The sequence below is a fragment of the Amblyomma maculatum genome, unplaced genomic scaffold (assembly GCF_055883805.1).
Source record: "Amblyomma maculatum isolate TAMU_Amacu unplaced genomic scaffold, ASM5588380v1 scaffold_13, whole genome shotgun sequence".
NCBI classification, from domain to species: Eukaryota; Metazoa; Arthropoda; class Arachnida; order Ixodida; family Ixodidae; genus Amblyomma; species Amblyomma maculatum.
Window position 1 is genome coordinate 27,121,675 of NW_028146738.1, and position 22,438 is coordinate 27,144,112.

The following is a 22,438-nucleotide window of genomic DNA, read 5'->3' on the forward strand; positions in this document are numbered from 1 at the left end:
ATCCCGGCGCCCGTGCGCCGCCTTCCAGTCGGCGCTTCCTCGAAAGCCGCACCACAGGGCATATATAGAAATTGATTGACAGCAAAAAAAAATGCGTAATCGGTCACTATTGTAATCAATCACAAACGGTCTCGCAGTCAATCAAAGCAGCGGTCTAAGCAGGTCTAAGCAGTGCGGCGGGGCAGGCTTCCGCCTTGAAGAACTTTAGTGAGCCAAAGTGCCGCTGAATATTTTTGAGAGTGTTGTTGTCGAAGCGAATGTGTCGATCCTCATGCGCCCTCACCGTCATGGGCGAAGAATGGCTCACCACACAGTCGACCTGCTTCCTCAGAGCACTTGCCTCTGCATTCTGGTCACTGTGGAGCAGCACCACTGCTTTCCCGTCTCTATGTGGCTGATGAGCGAACGTGACGCCGTGTAAGCCACTGCCATCTGGTTGGCATCCACTGACGTCGAGATGACGTCAGCAGGGCCCGGGGCTGTGTGGATGAGGGGCAGGGCAACTTGATGTGGGAGACTAGAGTCGGGCTGTGCCATATAACGCCCGAGCAGGACAGCAGCTGCAGCTTGGTGGCATGCATCGAGAGGCCCACACAGCATATGTGTGGCCACATGGGGCGCTTAACAGGATACCCGGCTCAAAGGAGCCATCAGGGTCGATGTCTCAGCTAGGCACGTTTGAGCATAGGATGATGTCAAGGTCGCCGCTGAAGCACTGCTCTCAGTCACACCCAATGCCATGCGCAGCACGGGGCCCGAATTCGGCCTCAATATGTGTACTGGTTCTGCATGGAGGGCTGCCGCATTCTTGGCAGGCACTGTCTCCTGCAGGTTCCACAGTTTGAGTGTGTGGTCTTTCGTGGCTGTAATGAGCACAGATTCGATCTCATCGAACAAATTGTGGAGAACCGTCGCATGCACAGCTGGGTCGGTGTGATCGGACTATTGGTAACACATGCGTAAGGAAGGTTACACACTTTCCACAAGGGACGCGATATTGTCTCAGGCAAAGCAACAACTGCCAAGAAGAATAATTCTCTTTGCGAGTGTTGCCACTGGAGTGTCTGTTTCCAATACACCCTCATATGCGCTGCATAAGTCTCGCGGCAAGTTTGAACAGTTAAGCAAGCTTCCTCATCGTGACCCATTCAGGACGGCCTATCAAACACACTAAGCGCACCCAGGAAGGAAATAGAACGGCTTTCTGCAGGTCGTTGGTCTGTTTTAACATGTTTCGATTATTATTTCAATTATCTTCGGCTTGCGTACTCACCTATGGGGCTGAAACGTGGAGGCTAACCAAGAGAGTTCTACTTAAGTTGAGGACAACCCAGAGGGCTATGGAACGAAAAATGGTAGGGGTAACATTAAGAGATAGAAAGCGTGCAGAGTGGGTCAGAGAAATAACTCAAGTTAACGACATTCTAGTGGAAATTAAGAAGAAGAAATGGACATGGGCAGGACATGTAGTGCGAAGAGAGGATAACAGATGGTCGCTGAGGGTAACAAACTGGATTCCAAGGGAAGGAAAGCGTAGCAGGGGGCGGCAGAAAGTTAGGTGGGCGGATGAGATTAAGAAGTTCGCAGGGGTCAAGTGGATGCAGCTAGCACAGAACCGGGTTAAGTGGAGAGATATGGGAGAGGCCTTCGCCCTGCAGTGGGTATAATCAGGCTGATGATGATGATGATGCGTTATGTATGACCTTAATCGAATGAAAACATTTCGCACATAGCACTTGTTAGTGCTTGTGTCGTTTCTCGCGATATTAATGCATATGCGCTATAACGCTTTGCAAGATGATTGTGCATCAGTTCACCTATACAGAAGATGCAATGCTGCTATCAAAACTGTCGTTTTTTGCGGCTGCTGTTATGCTTCTGGCAGGACTTGTGTCGAAGTTTCAAATAAAGATATGTCTTGGAAAGACCACTGCGAGATGGACGAATAAGTAAAATTTAGCAGGCGGCTAGACGGAAAATCGAAACGTGTAATCGATTAATCATTATTTCAGAATGATGACAGAGCTCGCCGTAGTCGCATTTAAGGAGCAATGAACGGAAAGTGCTCGAGATGAGACTCTTAGTCGGATAAACAAAAAACTGTCTAAACTAGATGAAGTTCTGTAGCTATCAAAAGGGAACGAGGAATATATTAGAAAGCTTGAAGGTACTCTGCTGCGCCTGGAAAAAACTGTAGCGGAACAGGAAAAAAAAAATAAATTATGAGGACCGTGCTCGAAGGAACAACGTTGTGGTGTTTTTGGGATCCGAGAATTGCTTAATGAAACTCGGTCAGACTTAGAAGAAAAAGTAATTAAAGAAATATGTTATGAGAAACTTGGGGTAACGGTTACTACAGTCGAACGCATTCATAGGATTGACAGGGCACATAATAACAGACATCGGCCAATAATTTTCCGAGCGTACAATTAGAACAAAAAACTGACCATCTTTAAGAACTGCCATAAGCTGAAAGATACCGGCATATCGGTTTCACACGATTATTCCTATGCCACGCAGCAAAGAAGGAAAAAGTTATGGCAGTCCACAAAAGCAGATGAACAGCCTGGAATGAAACCGAAGTTAGTTCACGATAAACTTGTGATAAAGGACGAAGTATACATTTGGGACGAAGAAAAAAGCTGTCGAAAACGGCTGCGAGGCGAAGATGATGGCCAACAAAATTGACATCATGATGACAACGTCAGTCGTCATAATCAGCTTCAATGCACAAAGCGCATGCAATAAGCAAGAACCAATCGAGCACATGCTATTATCTTACGATCCTCATATTGTTATCATAAGCGAGACATGGCTGCACTCTGACATTCCTAATAGAGCAATTTTTCCGCCATCGTACACTTGCTACCGTAGGGATCGAGGGTCAAGGGGTGGTGGCGTTGCTATTTTGGTGAAGAGTAGCATTTCTTCACGCGTGATGACTGATATTGGTGATGATCACGAAAGTGTCATTTGTGAGGTCGATTTCTTTGTAAACCCTGTCATTGTTATTGCTGTATATAGAAAACCTGGCGCACAGCCTGATTTTGTGCACTTTATGCATGATCACCTGAGTACTTTCAAAAAGAGTAGTTTTGTAATCGCCAGAGATTTCAATCTTCCGCACGTTAACTGGGATACAATGGCTACAAGAACCAGTGATGTTCAAAGGACCGAGGCTCTGTTTTACATGCTCCTTTCGTTTCATCTAACCCAGACAGTCCATTCACCTACGCGTGTAACTCCAACTGGGGAGTCCATTCTGGATTTAGTTTTTTGTTCCAATAGCATACACAAGTATACTACAGATATACATGAGGGAATATCGGACCATAAGCTGGTATCTTTCAGTGAACCTTCTTCAAAGATTTTCAAAACCCACCACAGAAAAATACGTCACTATAAAAACCTACGCCTTGGCTGACCATGTTAGCATTGTCCAGTACTTAGAAGATTCCTTGTACACATTTCACTCTACTGACATTAACACACTCTGGAGAAATTTCTGGTCCATTTGCCATTACTGTATGCGAAACTTTATCCCCAACAAGAGAAAGAGGGTTGCCAGGACTAATCCTTGGATTTCCAGAGAAATTATCCATTTAAAACGTAAACTTAGACGGTGTCGTAGAAATAAATCTGCCAGCTCCACATTTATTGTGACCCTTAAATCAACCCTAGCGGCTAAATTGCGCGAAAGTAGGAACCGTTACTTTACGGAAACACTTGGACGTTTCGTAATAGAAAATCCAGCGAAGTTCTGGCAGTTTATTTCCCGTAAAGATAATTCAAAGCTCGACAAAATAGTTCTGGATAACCGCACTGTCACAGTTAAAAATGAGATAGCAAATGCTTTCAATCGCAATTTTCAAAGTTTATTTTCCAAAAAAGATGAGATAATCGGTGCCACTCAAGACAGTCCAAGTGAAGCTAAGTTCAATGTAACCAGAGAAGGTGTTTTAAACTTACTTATGCGTCTTGATCCTAAGAAAGCATCAGTACCGGATGACATTTCAAATTCATTTCTCAAGACGTACGCTGAATTTTTAGCATCATATTTAGTAATACTATATGAACAATCCATACATACTGCCACCGTACCCGATGACTGGAAAATATCAAGAGTCGTTCCTGTATTTAAGAAGGGTTGTAGATTAGACGTCAATAAATACCGTCCTATCTCACTAACATCTACTGTTTTCAAACTCTTAGAACACATACTGGTTATTGAACTAAATACATTTCTGGAACGGAATGAAATATTTACCAATGCACAACACGGTTTCCGACGAGGCTTTTCTACAGCTACACAGTTAGTTACAACTGTTGATGAAATTTCTAAAATCATGGATATTGGAGGACAAGTTGACATTGTTTTCCTAGATCACTCAAAAGCCTGCGAGAAAGTGCCTCATAATAAGCTGATCACTAAAATGCAAATGATTGGTGGGCCTAGTGAAATTGTACATTCGATACCCTCTTATCTCACAAAGCGCAAACAGTTTGTTACTGTTGATGGTGTCAACTCTTGTTTACTAGATGTCCTTTCTGGCGTTCCCGAGGATTCGGTTTTAGGGCCTACATTGTTTAATCTTTATATTAATGATCTGGTCGAAGCACTGGAACCAACAGTTTCGATTAGATTATTTGCCGATGACTGTATAATTTTAAAAGATATTAAATTCGTTCATGATCAAATAACTCTAAACAAACATTTGCAATTATTGGAACGATGGTAGAATGAATGGGCGATGGTCATTAACTTCGAGAAAACTGTTTTACTTAGCATCACAAATAAAATTAATAAACTTGAATTTCAGTATAACATAAACAGAAACCTAGTCAGGCAGGTAAATTAATATAAATACGTAGGCGTAACGATTACTTCCAGACTAAAATGGACAAGGCACATTGACAGTATATGCTCTACAGCACGTAAAATCTGGGTTTTTTAAAACATCGCATGGGTGAGTGTCCAAGCCCATTAAAACTTAAACAAAGCATATATCAGACCCACACTTGAATATGCCTGTGTGGCATGGGACCTTTATAAATCGAATGACACCCAAAAACTTGAGAATATGTAACGCTCAGCAGCCCGTTTTATTTTTAATCGATACATAAGCCGTGACTCACCTTCATCTATGATTCTTCTTGCCGGCCTTGATCCACTTATTGAAAGGAGAAAGAAAGCCCGTCTAGCATTCCTTCAATCATTATATTTTTCCACAGTTGGCATCAAACCTGACACCTACCAGAAAAGATTCCTCCTGACCCTCTCGCCATAAGCACTGTCTTGCCTTGTCACCTATATTTGCCCGAACTAATATGTAGAAATTCTCGTTTTTTCCACGAACAATCGCAGTCTGGAACGCCCTACCGATTGACTCGCCGTTTTTATCGACTCCCAATTGAAGTGTCATATGTTCTACTATGCATTGTATTCTTTGTGTTATCAGTTCATCGCTGTGTAAAATTCTTTGTTTTATTGTTTTCAAACTGCATGACATCTGATGCAAACCACCTCTCCTGCTTGGGCATTTAATATGCCTGCAGTATTTCTTAAATAAATAAATAGATACCTTTGTTATTTAGGTCTGCTCCTTTCGACAGGTTCTAATCTCCACTTGTCCTTAAGGATAAATGCCAAAAGAATCGAAGCGATGTGTTTTCCCAGCCAATGTCCTAAGCCAATCCGAAAGACTCAATGGTTTTTCTGGACTAGTGGCATCTATTTGAAATATTTACAGCTGCCTTACATTTTCGTAATTGTATCATCAAATTACAGACGGCGGGATCGCTCTATTGATTACAGATGCTTACAGAAGGAAGCGGGAGCGAGTGTTACCCGCGAACGCGCGTTCTACCGAAGCGCTTATCGACCAACCTATGTGTGCCGTACAATTTCAAGGGTGTCCTTTAAGGGCTGGGTGATCGGTGAGAGCTGTCTTTCTAATTAAAGACATGTATTAATATAGCTGTACGTGGCACACTACAAAAGCAATGTCCAATAATATTGTCAAAGAAACTAAAACTTTAACACGTAGGAAAGAAAAGACTTCATCCTAGGTAGACAAGCAATTCTAATTTTAACTTTCATTCTGGCCCGTGCATTTTGTCGAAAGTAGTTCTCTTTTTCTTTTTTCTACGCAGGTACAGCACATTTCTGAGCCCACCATGTACCGGCTTTATTTGTGAAAGCGACACATGGGAGGATGTCCTGCTCGGATATTTTATTATGCGTACAAAGTATTGTATACAAAATGTTTACTTCTCAGAATAAAAACAACGTATGATGCTATCAAGTGTCTTCTGACATCGAACTGGTAAAACACCTGCGCTCGTTGAGCAAGTAGGGAACACGTTCCATGTTTTAAGAGCGTATTAATATGACTGATTTTATTCTCCACAGCAAATGTTAGTGCGAAATCAAATGAAAATGGTTTCGACTACAGCCCAGTGGCAAACATCTGAAAAGCTGTTGCAGCGAGTGTATGTTAGCAAGCATTTGTAGTAGCACAAAAGGAGCACATTTTATGTGAAATTGCTACTTTTCTACACCTATAGCTCTATAAATGAGACGTGTATTTGTTAGCTCTAGAACAGAGGAAGAAGGAAAATGAGAGTTGTCAGAACGATTCCGTGAATAATATTCTGAAGGAACTGCTGTGCAATGTGGGCCGCTTTTGTGTAACATCTATGATTTGAACATGCCTTTTAGAAACGACGGATTTAGGTTGGTGCTGGCACTAATTTTGGGTAGATGCTTTTCTCCGAAAGGCTCGCTTCGACGCAAGGACCGGAGCTGTGCCTTTATTCCTGAGCATAAACCTTTAGGCGCAGTGTAAAAATACTTGATTTTATTACTGTCACATGGGTACAAAGCCGCCAGTTTTCTCGATGACACACGGCCCACGTAAACTTAGCGATTCTCGAAGATGGCGTCATGGAGCGATTAACTACCAGCTACGAGGTTTCCCAGCGAAGTCATTAAACTCCAGAGGCATCTGCTCCAAATTTGGTATCGCATCACCGTTCCACTACGTCTAATTCCCACAGTCGAGATGGAAGACATTGCAAGGCCCCCTTCCTCAGCGTATTTGCTTTGGACTCAGACAACGGTATCGACTGCCACAGACAAGCGCTTTCGGACACCGCCAACATTCGCCTTGGTCTGACGAAGTTCAGAGAAAAAAATTCATTTCTGAAATCTGTGCAGAGTGAGACGGCAGTTCTTTTTTTTATCGCATATTAACGAAGCATAGCACATTACACGTTTCGGCAGCCAATATTCCAATGTGCTAGCATTATCAGGCGCTCTCAGCGGTTTGTGCGATGTCTGAGTGCCTCCTCATGAACAGAAAAAGACATCAGATATAAAACGTCTATCAGAGCATATTCGGCAGGAATACCTTGTAGAAACCCCGCCGGGGTGGCGAAGTGGTTACGGCTCTCGACTTCTGTTCCCAAGGACGCGGGATCGAATCCCGGCCTCGGCGGCCGTTTTTCGATCGAGGCGAAAAGCAAGGGGCCCTTGTGCTGTTGCGATTTCAGTGCACATTAAAGAACCCGAGGTGGTCGAAACTTCCGAAGTCCTCCACTACGGCGTCTCTCAAGCCCTGAGTCGCTTTGGGACGTTCAACCCCACTAAACCAAACAATACCTTGTAGAAGGCAAATATGTAACATCACAGTCCCGGCGACGCCAAGTTTGTTTCATTCAAGGGTAGATGGGCTGTATAAAGTAATATGCAGATAACAGCATGTGCTAGGAGAAGTGTTCGGAAGGAGGTGTAATGTAATAAGGAGCTCATGTGACAGTTTAAGGCTTTCATAAAGAAATTATGTATTTTAATGGCAGCGAAACATGCCGATTGTGATTCAAAGACGATAATATTACAACTGGCAATGCTTTGTCGTGTGGTAATCTAGTAATAATGAAATCTATTTGGGGCCACCTCAGATTTGGCAATGACTTGGCCTTCGCTGAAATGCTCTTTGGAACCACCCAAGCCATGCTCTACAGACATGCCCATACTTTGATTGGGTTTGGGCCCTCACACTGAATTCGACATCCTCAAACATCGCCTTGACAGAACATCCTAATAAACTTGCTCGCTAAACAAAAAGCACTGAACAAGGGTAAAGGGCCGAAGTCGCAGTTTGCAGGTCGAGCCAGCGTTTCGACAAGTAGACTCGTCTTCGTCCTGACAAAGGCACGTCCACTTGTCGAAACGTTGGCTCGACCTGCGAACTGAGGCTCCCCCCTCTACCCTTCTTCAGTGCTCATTCATACCGCGTAAGCCGTCTTCTTGCTCTCGTTCTACCTGGTTGCTCGGTTAAGGTCACACTTTGCTATCCTCGTCGGATTCTTTACCAACAGCGGCGGTAGGAAATGTGGCATTGGTGGTGCAACCTTGCACGCCCTCAGCGTATATGCGCCCAGGCAACCCTTTTCACTGTCGAAATCTTGCGAATGCCTTCAAACCTTCTTGTTGTAAAGTATGAGCTATCATTTTTATAACGTCGCTGTAATGACTATTCGCTAGCAATAATATAATACAAGACTCCTAAAGATGACTTCACGAAGGCTGTTCATAGTTTTATCCCGAAGTGGCACATGCGCTTTCTTCATTCTTGGTCATTCTTTTCGTCTTCTAGTTGTTTTTTTTATCTTTTTATTCCAGGGCGCGCGAACGCACAAGGAAAAAAAAAACACTGATAAGCAAGGAATTTTTTTAGGAATCCCGAAAGGTCTCTACATTGCCAAAGCCATTCTCCGCTGTAAATTGAAAGAAAGCATCAATGGCGAATGTGCGCTTTAATTATTAATATAGATCCACAATCCTTCAGAATCACTTTATGCTCGTGAAACGTATCCATAACTCTATAAGGGAGCTTTGAAGTCTTCCAAAGACAGCAGCACAGAAGTGCTGGGATCAAACGGGGCATATGTTATTCAGAACAGCGAGCGGGTGGCTGTGGCGATTATATTTTACAGTTTCGTTGTGGCGTTTTAAATGAGAAAACGTCTATCAGCTATCCGCAGAAACTTCGGACAGAAAGTGCCAACTCCACCTGTCAGTCATAAAAAACGAATACAAATCCTGTCTCCACTGGTGATGGGACCTCCTTGTATCGGGTACCCAGCAAATCTCTTTAACCTGTAGCGCCACGCTCTAAATCTCGCTTTTCTCCATTTTCGTGACTTTGGCATACATTAGTTCACGAAAAGAAACCCCAATCACATATGAAGGACACATGACTATGTACTTTTATGGATATCATGATCAGGCAATGTTAGCATTGTTTCGTGACAATGACAATCCCGCCATAACAACGAAAGTCTGCACCCTTGAAAGCGAGTCGGGTGGTCCGGTAGCTTTTTGTATGGCGATAAACAAATGCATACTCTCTCGAAAATGCATTCCAGCAGATCGTGCGTTCCTGTCACAGTGATAGCCTGATATTCCAGACCACCATATAGAGTGGAAGCTCAAAAGCATAATTACATAAAATACTACCCTATCCTCATTGCTTATGCTTAAGTATCGATCGTTAAGGAAACTGGAGCCAGGCACGGAATCGTGAGAATAACATTGTAGTTCTTACTCTCTAGTGTGAGAATGATTGTAGTAGTCACAATGACGTTGCAATGGTAATAATGATAATGATGATACCAGCCATGATAGGAGGGTGCTAGTTAGAGGGGTTGGTAATAATAACTACAGCAAATGCGATTCACCGTGTGCAGCAGCAACGCTAAAACGTTCGCATTACTGCAATCTAGACTTTTTTGGGGGGCAGTATTTCACCTGAAGCATTCACAATGTAAATGAATGTGTGCATTTTCGTAAATGAATTGCTCTGTAAGAACCATGCCGTCAGATGTTTAAGGGCTGACACTTGGCGACAGGATCGACGAGGAACAGGCGCCGCTTTCTCGTTCGCACACTCACGCTAGCTACGACAGAATCGTAGACGGGCCATTCCTCAGCAATCATTTGGTTACTTCACATTTTATCCCCTTAACATGCGCGTTCTTGAGAAACATTTTGACTCATTTCACTTTGCCCAGTATGGTATGTTCCCAGTCAAGGGTAACGAGTGCTTCTGCAGCGTGAAATGCCCAGCTGGAAATCTTCGTTACTTTGTTGTGACCTGTTTTAGGAGTGAGTTCCATGTAAGCAAAAACAAGCGCGAACGCGACGCTAGCAATAAATGTCAGACGCCCTCGCGGGAAGAGTTTTTGCACCTGTCACTGGACAAGTCGCACGGAGGGTATCGATCTGCTAGACAAAATTTCGCTATTCGCTCAAAAGTTTACCCGCCATTAGCCAAGCGTGAAATAGCTCCTCTTCTTACTTCTGCTTTCGTCTGAACCAGCGCGAGAATTCGCATTAGCACTCATACAGGTGACAAGGAAAGCAACAGAAGGAAGGTTGAGCAGAGAGGAACGAGAGATGCTCTAGACGCGGTCAACCCTGCCTGGTCACCCGAGGGATGACTGCCTGGAGATACGAAGACGGCTCGCTAGTCCTGGCGTCGCGCCTATTGAGCTCGTCGTGTGCACCATCTCCATGAGCGCTGCCTGCAGCTATGGCCATCATCTCCCACCTCAAGCACCGGATCATCGCAGTGGCGTCCAGACGCAACCTCATGAATGTCGGGTGAGCGGGGGCATCCAGCTCTGATTAAAATTTTTACTTTTCCTAATTCGTGTGTGATTCCTGCTCTCCACCCCGAAAAGAGCCCTATGACCAGGACATCACACATGAGTGTTACTTATATTAGGCTTGGTTTATTAAGAGATGGCCACCGTCATCAGTACTGACAATGATAGACCTAGCGTATAAATATAAGACATTGCCTGTAACCTAGTTTCTTCCGACGAAGGCCGGTTTCGCGTCCGAAACGTCAATACATACTATTTCTTTACCACCTCTGACTGTTTTTCTCAACGTGTATATATTGTAACGTCAATGTCAAATGAACGAATGAAACCGACAGTCGGAGATATTCGGAGGTCGTAGGTTCGGTCTCCACCATCTGCACGTTCTTTTCCCTCTACTTTGTGTTTATCTTTTCCCTAAACAGATTACGTTACTAATTTATGTGATTACCGGAGTAAATATAAAAAAGACAAGACAAAGTACACTTCCCAATGCTTTGCTTGGCCTCGCCGACTGTCGGCTTCGTTCCTTCATGTATTATAACGAGTACCCTCCTTTCTTCATGACACACATATATATATATATATATATATATATATATATATATATATATATATATATATATATATATATATATATATATATATATTGTGAGGCAGAAGGACGCACCAGCAAATTAACCTTTCCATTTTAGATTGGCCGGCGCTACCGACTAGCCACAGCTATAGTGCCCAGAAATATACTAGGCACACTATACCACTGCTCATCAACACTTCGTCTTTTTCCCACGACACGATCTCCGCTGATGATTACGCTCAGATGAAGATGAAGTTCACTCCCAATGCTTACAACCTTCGCCGTCCCAAACGAAAGCGACAATCGTCTTCGCAAATTATATCTCAAGGTCGCCGGTTGAAGTTTTTCAAACGCGACACGTGCACAATCTCGGCGCCGCGAAACCGACGATAGCGAAAAGGCGATGCAGGTGTGATGTGATCGTTTACCGGGGAAGTTTGTTCTAGAACTGTGCACGGGCCAATAAAACGGTTCAGAAACTTTTCACACAGGCCGGGGATGCGAGTAGGTGTCCAGTGTGACACTTCGTCTCCAGGGCGGAACGACACCGAGCGATGGGTCGTATCATACGTGCTTTTGCTGGAAGCTTGAGTGGCTTCCGTTTGAAGGCGGGCATGATCACGGCAGTGTGCGATACGAAACACGAACTGTTCGTTGGAAGGCGCGGCAGAAGGAGTGGAAGCTGAGAAGAAGGATGCTTTGAGGGTGAAGGTAGGGTGGCGGCCATAAAGAAGAAAAAACGGAGAGTAGGTGGTGGTTCGTTGAAAGGCAGTGTTGTAGGCGAAGATGACAAAGGGGAGTAAAGAGTCAAAGTTATTGCGCTGAGGGTGAATGTAGGTGGATAGCATATCAGAAACCGTGCGATGAAAGCTTTCTGTGAGGCAACTAGTCTGAGGGTGGTAAGGTGTAGTTTTGTGCACCGTGCCTGAAGCATGAACCACTTCTGCGAGGACAGTGGAGAGGAACGACTTGAAACGATCTCAAAGAAGGAGGCGAGGGGAGCCGTGGCGAAGACGTATGGTGTGGAGGAAGAAGTTGGCGATTTCGGAAACGGAGCCGGAAGGAGTTGCTCCGCTTTCAGGGTATCTGGTAAGGTGGTCAACAGCAGTAACGACCCAGCGGTTGCCAGCTGGAGTCAAGGGAAGGGGTCCATACAAGTCGATTCCGACGACTTCGAAAGGCGTGAAAGGACATGGAAAAGGTTGCTAGAAGGCGATGTAGACCGCTTGCGTCATTGACAAGGGATGCAATGCTCTACATATTTCAATACTGAGTTTGAAAGGCCAGGCCAGAGGACACGACTTTTAATGCGGTCGTAGGTATTGTGGTATCCAAGGTGACCTGCAGGGGGGGTCGTCGTGAAAGGCTTGTAGAATGTTAGAACGCAGGGAAGAAAGAATTACAGGAACCCAGGTGTGGCCCAGTGGGCTTTAGTTGTGCCAAAAAGAATTTGACATCCTGTAACTTGAAATTGCTGAGCCCATGACGGAGACGGGCATTTGGAGATCTAATAACGCCGGTGAGACTATCAATCAGCTTTCGACAGTAAGGGTAAGCACTCTGGTGGTGAGCAAGATTGCAGTCTATATCTGGCGTGGGTGCAATAGAGGCGACGCTCAAAGACTGGATAACTGTAGGTTTTAAATGGCGCGACTCCGTTTGGAAAGGAGAGGTATGCAAGGACAGGTGTTGCGACGGCGAAGCAATAGAGCAACGAGAAAGAGCGCCGGTGTCCTTGTGTTTCTTGCCCGATCTGTAAGTGACAGTGAAGTCGTACCTCTTGAAGGCGGAGGATCCACCGCCCGAGAAGACCGGACAAATTTTTCAGGGGATACCCGGCATAGGACGTGGTGGTCAGTGACGACCGTGAAGTGACGGCCGTACAGGTAAGGACGATATTTCCAACATATATGCGGTTTCTGCGGCCGACGTCGCATGTGGACAGCCTCGAGAGAGGCGAAAAGAATCCGGAGACACGAGTCTCGCGTTCGCCTTTCCCCTTCCTGTTCCCCACGAAAGTTTTACTGGGCGCCGCTTCGTTTAAAAACCTCCGCTTGACGACCTGAACATTGCCACTGTAAATAAAAAGTGGAAAAGTTTACAAATAGCAGGTTAGGATGCAGGCGTGGCATATCTTCGAGCTAGAGCTCACTGCGTATTTGTACCCGCGCTGCACTGGTCTGCGTGTAAGTATGGATATTATGGTACGTCCTATGTCTCTCAGTTAAAGAAAACAATCAATTTGTACAAAAAATGGTTCTAGCTAAATTGAAAATTACTTTTGCATATAACATGCCGAGACCATTCTGACAGCAAAAATTGCTATGCCCATATGGGGAGTAATAATTTGTCCAATGTCAAAACGTTTTTCGCCTTCATATTCAGCAATTCTGTGTATACCGGAAAGGTTTGTGGTTTACTTTTGACCAAAGTAAAAAAGAGCAATTTCGCGAATGAGAAAGAAAATCACATTTATTAGCAACAAGAAGTTACAAAAAAGTGGCGAAATGAAAAAAAAAAAGAAAACACACAAAAAGGAGGATTAACGCTAGGATATCCGAAGTATGGTAGCGCGAAGGAAGAACAACGGAATTGAGATTCAGTTTGAGAGTGCTCTTATAATTGCGTGCCGATAAAGTAAAGTAAGACGGATGAATACGGCGGAGAGAGTTGCACATGCTCTCTAACTACAGTAGGGCAGCTTTTCAACTGCGCCCGCGCAAAACATCCGAACTGCTTTCCCCAGTAGCGTACCCCGGTAATCACAGAAAAAAACGAAGGGAAGACATATGCGTTAACGAGTGGTAGCCGTCGCGTACGCTTCCTCCATAAATGCGGGCGCCGCTGCGACTTGATCTACCCAATCCGGCGGTTAGGGATGGGAAAAAAAATCTGCAAAAATAAAAACGCCCAGAGAGAGCAAGGAGGAAACGCACGGCTTGCTTGGCCGTGACGTAGATTTTACGTCGTCCTTGTTGCCACATGTCTTGACGCGACCGGCGTGGATGCATTGAGTCTCTTAAACCGCTGTCGTCTGGAAACAGTGACACAGGCCTCTCGTACTCCGCCGCCCGTGTTAATGCGGGAATGTGGGAGGAGTTCTGCCGACCGGCAAACAGCCACGCAATAGGGTAACGGGTTCCCATTCCTCTTGTTCCTATCTTTACCTAGCTTGTTGCTGTCTTACTGTCGTAGTTCGCGTATTTAATATAAGGACACTTCCAAAGGATGCCTTCTGATCCACAACTTTTAACTAAGGTTTAACACGCACTCTACAATCAGCCTCATTACGATACCAAAAACTGCTGCCATGAGAATCTTTCAACACGCTTCAACGGAGCACCACACCTGCGATTTCTTATTTGTGTGGTCACTCCCGACTGCACAAAGTGTAAGGGCTGTAACCTTCTGAGCCGCAATGTTACTGCTTCTGAAATACAGAAGCTTACTTCGTATTTGGGATGGCATATACACCGGCGCATTACCAGTTCTACGCCCATAAGGCTTCCAAGGGCAGAGTAAGCGCAAGTAGTTATTTGAAGGCCCACTGAAGTGCTTTCCCGATGGCCGGCGGTGACGATTCACTTTTGTTATTTCCTACTTATTGGTGCATCACTATACCACAATGCGATGCCACTATACGACTTCTGCCACCTGCGTAGAGTTTCCCCTGATAACACACAAGCGAGCAGGCGACTGCGTCACCTGAGGCTAGCTTCTTCATCATCATCATTATCATCATCATCCTCAGCCTGACTATACCCACTGCAGGGCGAAGGCCTCTCCCATATTTCTCCACTTAACCCGGTTCTGTGCTAGCTGCATCCACTTGACCCCTGCGAACTTCTTAATCTCATCCGCCCACGTAACTTTCTGCCGCCCTCTGCTACGCGTTCCTTCCCTTGGAATCCAGTTTGTTACCCTAAGCGACCATCTGTTCTCCTCTCTTCGCACTACATGTCCTGCCCAAGTAAATTTCTTCTCCTTAATTTCCGCTAGAATGTCGGTAACTTGAGTTATTTATCTGACCCACTGTGCACGCTTCCTATCTGTTAATGTTAGCCCTACCGTTTTTCGTTCCATAGCCCTCTGAGTTGTCCTGAACTTAAGTAGAGCTCTCTTGGTTAGCCTCCACGTTTCAGCCCCATAGGTAAGATGCAACAGGTAAGATGCAACTGTTGTCTACTTTCCTCTTGAGCGATACCGGTAAGCTGCTAGTCATAATCGGTGAGTGCTTGCTAAATGCGCTCCATCCCAATCTTATTCTTCTTGTTATTTCCTGTTCATGGTCCGGGTCTGTGGTTACTACCTATCCTAAGTAGACATATTTGCTTACTACTTCCAGTACTTCGCCACCTAATGCAAACTGCTGTTTCTTCCCGAAGCTGTTGGACATTAACTTAGTCATCTGCATATTGACTTTTAAGCCTACCTTCCTACTTTTCCTGTCGAGTTCATATCAATCATTATTTGCTGTTTATTCCCCGAGTTGCTTAGCAAGGCAATGTCAACACCAAATCGCAGATTACTGAGGTACTCTCCATCTACCCTTATCCCTAACTGCTCCCATTCCAAGTCTCTAGATACTTCCTCTAAGCAAGCTGTGAATAGTACTTGGGAGATTGTGTCTTCTTGCCTAACTCCTTTCTTTATGGGAATTTTGTTACTTTGTTTATGCAGAACTGTGGTTGCTGTGCAGCCACTATATATATCTTCCAAAACTTTCACGTACGGCTCGTCTACCCCCTGATTTCGCAATGCCTGCATCACCGCAGAGGTTTCAGCTGAGTAAAATGCTTTTTCGTAATCAATGAATGGTATGTATAAGGGCTGGTTATATTCTGAGCATTTTTCTATCACCTGGTTGATGGTATGGGTATGATCGATAGTAGAGCACCGGGGCGAGCTTACCGCTATTAAAGAGACACTTACGAGCGTTTAGGCACTGCTCGCTGCTCCAGACTACAAAATAAATACAATGTAAACGACCACAGAATAAAGGAAGTCACTAGAGACGTAAGGTGCGCACTGCCGCGTTCTGTTGGGTGGTAGAAAGCGCGTGGTATTCTAAGGACATGCAATGTTAGAAATATGCGCGAGATGACCAATATTTTTTGCTCTTGTTCCGAAGGCTTCATTTTTTGTAATTCTCAACTGTGGTGAGACGATTAACAAAAGGCAGCGACGTATCACTATTTGACATTAAGCGCTACACTTTAATAATTCAGTATCTAAATAATGATGTTTTTAGCCAACCTACTACGTAACGTGTTTGGCCGGTTGGTCTCCGCCAACATTACTATTATTTTGTATTGTACGGCCCGTGTAAATTATTTTTCGCGATGGCATACGATTGTTGGTTATTTCGCAACCTTTCTAACATTGCCCCTGTTTCGCTATTGGAGGGAAATGCTCTGGTACCCCTCAATAGCCCACGTGTCATGTGACCTTCTGTTTCATATAGGCTTTAGAGGAGAGATCGAATTGCAGTGCAGGGCAGGCAGTGCTGCTAGGGAGGGTGATATGGATCGCCTCGCGAGAGCAAGGTATGCCAAGGACGCTCAGCACGTATACCATGGAATCGGTCTTCGCCGAGCATGCTCCGAGGACGTTCGATATTCTAAATGCATTTGAGACACCGCCAGGGACAATCGCGCTCTCGAATCTCTGAAAAGAACTCGTCTAAGGAGTATTAAGGCCTAAAGAGGCCAATCCGCAAATCTCTCGTATTTTTTTCTGTTGAATGTGACAAGCGCAGATTCAGTGCATGAAAAAACGATCAAAACGTACGAATATTAAACGTCCTGGAAATTACAAAGGAAATAAAATACAAATCAATATGCGCAGTAAAGTATGTAAAGAGCCTCACAAAGTAAAGAAAAATGCCATACAAGGTTCATTTTATGAAACAAGGACTCTCGATTGCAGCGAGAGGCACCAGAGGGCATTTCTGTGCAATGTTTAAGCGTATATTCCAGTACACTTTCTTGTGGATCAACGGATGCATATGGCAGACGTGAGGATTAGAAACAGTTTATGAATTCACGATAGTCCAGGGACTCCAAGTGGAAAGGATTCCACTTCCGGCCACCGCAGCTTACGGATGTGTTATCTAGTCTGTTCAGTTCAGTCTTTCAATCGTGTCCGACTCTTCGTGACCCTATAGACCATATCTAGTGCTGCGCCGTTAGTGAAGGCTGCCATGTTATACTGCCAAGTTTGCAAAAAAGACGAGTGCGGCTGAACAACACAGTACTTATGCAAATGGACCGGAAGGAAAGACCATATGGCGTCGAAGATTTCAGGATGCTAATGCTTTGCTTTCCCTTGATGCGCCCCCGAGCTGCCCGCTTTAGGTCAAATAAATGACTTGTGGACCGTCACCCTCAAGAGCGCCGGTGCATCGAGGAAATTTTTAGCAGCTACGGATGTGAAATTGAAGACCTGGCCTTCTTTGCTGGTTTACCAAAATAACCAGAACCTGCGCCTCAAACTTCTTTGGGTCTGCATTGTGTTCGCGACATTTCAAAGGAGTGTTGGCGCCGTCACCGATCGGCGAACAGACGTTGGACAACGTGAAAGGATCCCTCCCCCGAAACCGGTTTCATTTCGCCAACCATCCATCAAGAGAAGTCGAACAGTCCACCCTACGGGACCCCACGAGGTAAAGGAGCGTGCGAAATATGTGCGAACAAGGCGCAACATGGCAGTGCTCCGTGGAGCATCAGCGCATTCTGCGCGGCCGCGCATCGCAGCTCAGTGGCTCAGGCGCGCAATGACCTGGATGTGGTGTTTCCTGTCACATGCTACAGCATGAAAACAGCGCAGCGTGCTTGCGCTGGTTCTGCATTTTTCATTACTGCGGCAGCATACATAAATAGGCAACAGAAAAAGAACATGGTTAAGATGGATAGCGCGTCGTTTGTCAGAAGATAAACACAAATAATGTGTAATGGATCGAGATTAAAATTAAATAACGACCAGGAGATTTGCTTTTGAAATATTCACTCCTGTTGGTTTCATTGTGGTAGATTTATTCACTAGATATATATAATTTATCCCCTAAAATAATTTCTCAGCCCCCTAAATAGTCGGGAAAATATTGTGTGTGCTCAATGCTCTGCTCTCAAAGAGGTTTTGCCCATCTAAAGTAATTTTTTTTCTCTCTTTTTCGCTCTCAAATACTCTGCTCGCAGATGCTAGGCATTACGTTTACTGCAGTACGAATATTTCAACCGCGAAGTTATACGCCGTTTCTTGAGGGCGCGCGAACAAAGTAATCTTTATTTTGAAGAAATAAACAAGGACTTTGATTTTGTAGGCGTGTCTCAGCACTATTGGCCTCTAACGCGAAGATAATAAACCGTGGTATGGCATCTGCGTTAAACAGGTTGCTTTGGTAGTTTGGCATCTTTGTAAAGTAACATTCCTGATTTATGCAGTGTTTATTGCCTCAATAGAAATCATTCGGAACTGGTTGCTCGTATTTGCGCCGAATGTCTGCCTCGCATTGTCCCTTGCGAGAGCGCCATGAAGAAGACGCAGATCGCCAAGGCACGTGTTCCGCGTGCCTTGTTCAGCATGCGGTGATTCGAACGTAGGCACTACGCTGAGCTTTCTTTCACAGCAACCAGCCATCTTGGAGCTGTTCTCCTCCAGGTACTTTGATGGAAGCCTGGTTCCCTTCACCGTACCTCCTGAGTCCGCGTTGGCGTGGCATCGGCTCCTGGCTCGAGAACAGGGATCACAGCGTGGACTCTGCGGAGCGGTCATCCCGGCGACTACCGACCTCCGTGATTCACCAGGACTCTGGCTTCTCGGTCCTACTCTACGACTCCATGCTCGGAGTACACGGAGGGGGTGGTGGCCGGAACTGTCGACAGCTACTTCGGTGTCCACCAAGTCTGCTTGTACGGGACATGGCCGAGCCTGGCATAGCAGTCAGCTGTCCGTCCATCGACCACCGCGGGAGTTTAACACCGATGATCTCTCTGGTGAGTGTTTCAGCAACGCGCTAGATACAACAAACACGATAATCACTATAGCTCTTCATATTTATCTTCATTCGCGCCATAGTTGTACTCGTGGAAGCATCTTGCCAGAAATACTCGCCTGCTGCGTGAAACATCGTATCAAGAAAATTTGTGCTTCTAATAATTTATGATTGATTGATGTGAGATAGTTGATGACGAGGTAATAAAATTACAGTAATCACCAATTAAAAACTGAACAATTAAAAGGCGGCCCAAACGTGTCAATATGCTTACAACGAAACGCGACGCCTTTAAATGCTGCTTAAGCAAATTTAGAGTGCATAATTGATTAGTTAGCAATAATTTAAAAATGAAAAAAAAATGTGTAAAGGGGGTGCGAACATGTCAAGAGGCTGCGAAGGAAAATAGAATGCTTGATGATACTAATTAAGAAAATTCAGCGTATACTTTGTCAATGCTAAACTATATAACAAATTGAAGAAAAAATAATTGCGTTTAAATTGTCAAACTGCCAGAATGAAAAGGCCATGGCTGCTGATTCTAAGTATTTGCACAAGATATATTTAAAAAATAAATATATTACCAAAATAAGAATAATGAAGAAAAAAGGGAAAAAATATCGTCCGCGTCTTTGAAACGCCACCGGGTCATAATTTGTCGCCCGACATTGCACTGAACACAATAGAATCCACACTGAGACGCACCGAATTTCAAGAAGTGGCGGCCGAGATAACCGGTGACGTCATCGTCCAGCAGGTTATAAGAGAAAAAATGCAAAAAACGAAATATATAAAAGTACACAAACATCGTCTACGTGTTTGAAACGCGATTGAGTCATTCTTAAACGCGGAGATTAAGCGTCTCCCTAAATTTTCAAGCTGAATTACAACAATGACATCAAAATTCACTAATTTTTTAAGCCTGGGTTGTGACAGGCAAATAGTTGCGTTCAGAACCCAGCAAAAGGCAATTACGGGACAGCTATGTTTTTTTTTTCACTCTCCGTATGGTACACACACACACACACACACACACACACACACACACACACACACACACACACACACACACACACACACACACACACACACACACACACACACACACACACACACACACACACACACACACACACACACACACACACACACACACACACACGCACGCACGCACGCACGCAGGCACGCACGCACACACACACGCACACACGCACGCACGCACGCACGGGCGCGCGCGCACGCATGCTCGCACGCACACGCACACAAACACACACGAGCACGCATGCTCGCACGCACACACGCACAGACATACACACACACACACACACATACACACGCGCACGCATGCACGCCCTGGCACAAAGAAACACACACACCCACACATACACTTTGGTCGTGCTCAGTTTTCCATTTGCCGTCATCGTTCAGCTTCCGCTTGTATTTTGATTTCAAGATACCTTTCGCTCAGGTGCCTGCAGTTCGCGCAGTTGTCTCAAGTGAGCTACCAGTATGTAACACTGATGCACGCGTTTTGTAATGTGATGTGTCCCACTAGATAAAGCAACAAGGAGACCCGTAATTACTGCTACTTACTACCGATCTTTCCAGGCTATTGACACCACGCGTAATTCTGGTATATTGAAGCACCATCTATCATTTCGGCCTCTTTCCGGGAAAATGCAACAAATTTAGCACTGCTAACATCGTTTGCTTCAGCCTCACTAGGATAAGAACTGTACCTCAAACTAGTGCAATCCATGAAGGACCTCTCGCATGCAGGGCTCTCTAGCTAGCAATTCATAATTACAACTCGTACTCATTCCGTAGCTATGATCCAGGCGGCCACCGATGAATATTCTAACGGACAGTTTACACACAACGTAACTACTTACCAATATAGACCATTCAAACCCGGCCGGGGTTGTCAGTGGTTACTGCGCTCAACTACTGGGCCCAAAGACGCGGGATCGAATCCCGGCCTCGGCGGCCGCTTTCGACTGAGGCGTAGAGCTAGGCGCCTGTGTGCTGTGCAATGTCAGTGCAGGTTAAAGAACCCCAGATGGTCGAAATTTCCCCAGTCTTCCACAACGGCGTCACTCATAGCGTTATTCGCTTTGGGCCGTTAAACCTCACGATGCAAACAGGCAATTCAGTAACTGTAGCCGTACCTCAGTGTTGGTAGAGTACCGGCCGCGAAATGTTGTGGAGAGGGTTCGAAAGCTACATGGTTTGTGTGGAACGTTTTTCCTATTATTGTTTCGTCAATTGCTTTTTATGCATCATATGATTTTACCATACATTAATATTTGTTGACTCACTAAAAGTCTCCATGCTTTCCTTGCTTTGAGTGGCAGTTTCCTCCGTTCGTATGTTTCGGATTTCAAACGCTTTATTTCTTTATAATTATACGCTGATCAATTGGGCCGCCTAATATGCTTTTAGGGCTCTAGTAGGCGGATGCAGCGTCTATTACAATAGCACTGAATGATTTTGGGAGGTGTCGTGAAATTTTGAAAAGTTGGGGATCATAGCTTGCGCTTCAGCTGGACTTGAATTATGTGGACCTGAATGAAATTCACGTCGACGTCCAAAATAATATTCATCCGATGTCGACCAGAGTCACGTTGTTAAATTAGGGATGAAAAATCTTGACAAAGCCCAATATATCCCCTAAATACAGTGGTATGAAAGGGCCCTGAAAGAGGGTAGATGGGGGGAAGCCTTAACTCGCAGGTCGAGCCAACCTTTCGACAATTGGACTTGTCTTCGTCTGGAAGACCAATACAATTTCATTGCTGAAAACGTTGGCTCGACCGGCGAACTAAGTCTAACCCCCCCCCCCTCTTCCCCCTCTATCCTTTTTCATTGCTCGTTTATATCATGCAGTCATCTTTTTCCTACCGTTCTACCTGGATCCTAAATACAGTGTGTAGCATTAAGGAACATAAATTATAAGTTTATGTTGCGAATGAATAGCCGACAATATCGGACGCCAATTGGGGACAAATTCAGAATCAGTAAATTATAAGTAAAAACCGATACGTTACCAACCGAAACGATTATGCGAAGCGAGGGCTGCATAATATGATAATGATTCTTACAATCATCATTGATTACTCCTCATGCAATGATGGCGTGAAGAATTGGTTTCTATGCTGTACGTTTTTATGACGGCCCGTATTCCTTTTCACTTTGTA

General features: G+C 44.8%; 1 long non-coding RNA gene across 2 annotated transcripts in view; it reads left to right on the forward strand.

Moving 5' to 3' along the window:
• The window catches only part of LOC146172423 (uncharacterized), a 501,238-nt gene that overhangs the window by 224,793 nt on the left and 254,007 nt on the right, over window positions 1-22,438 (forward strand). The window lies entirely within an intron of this gene.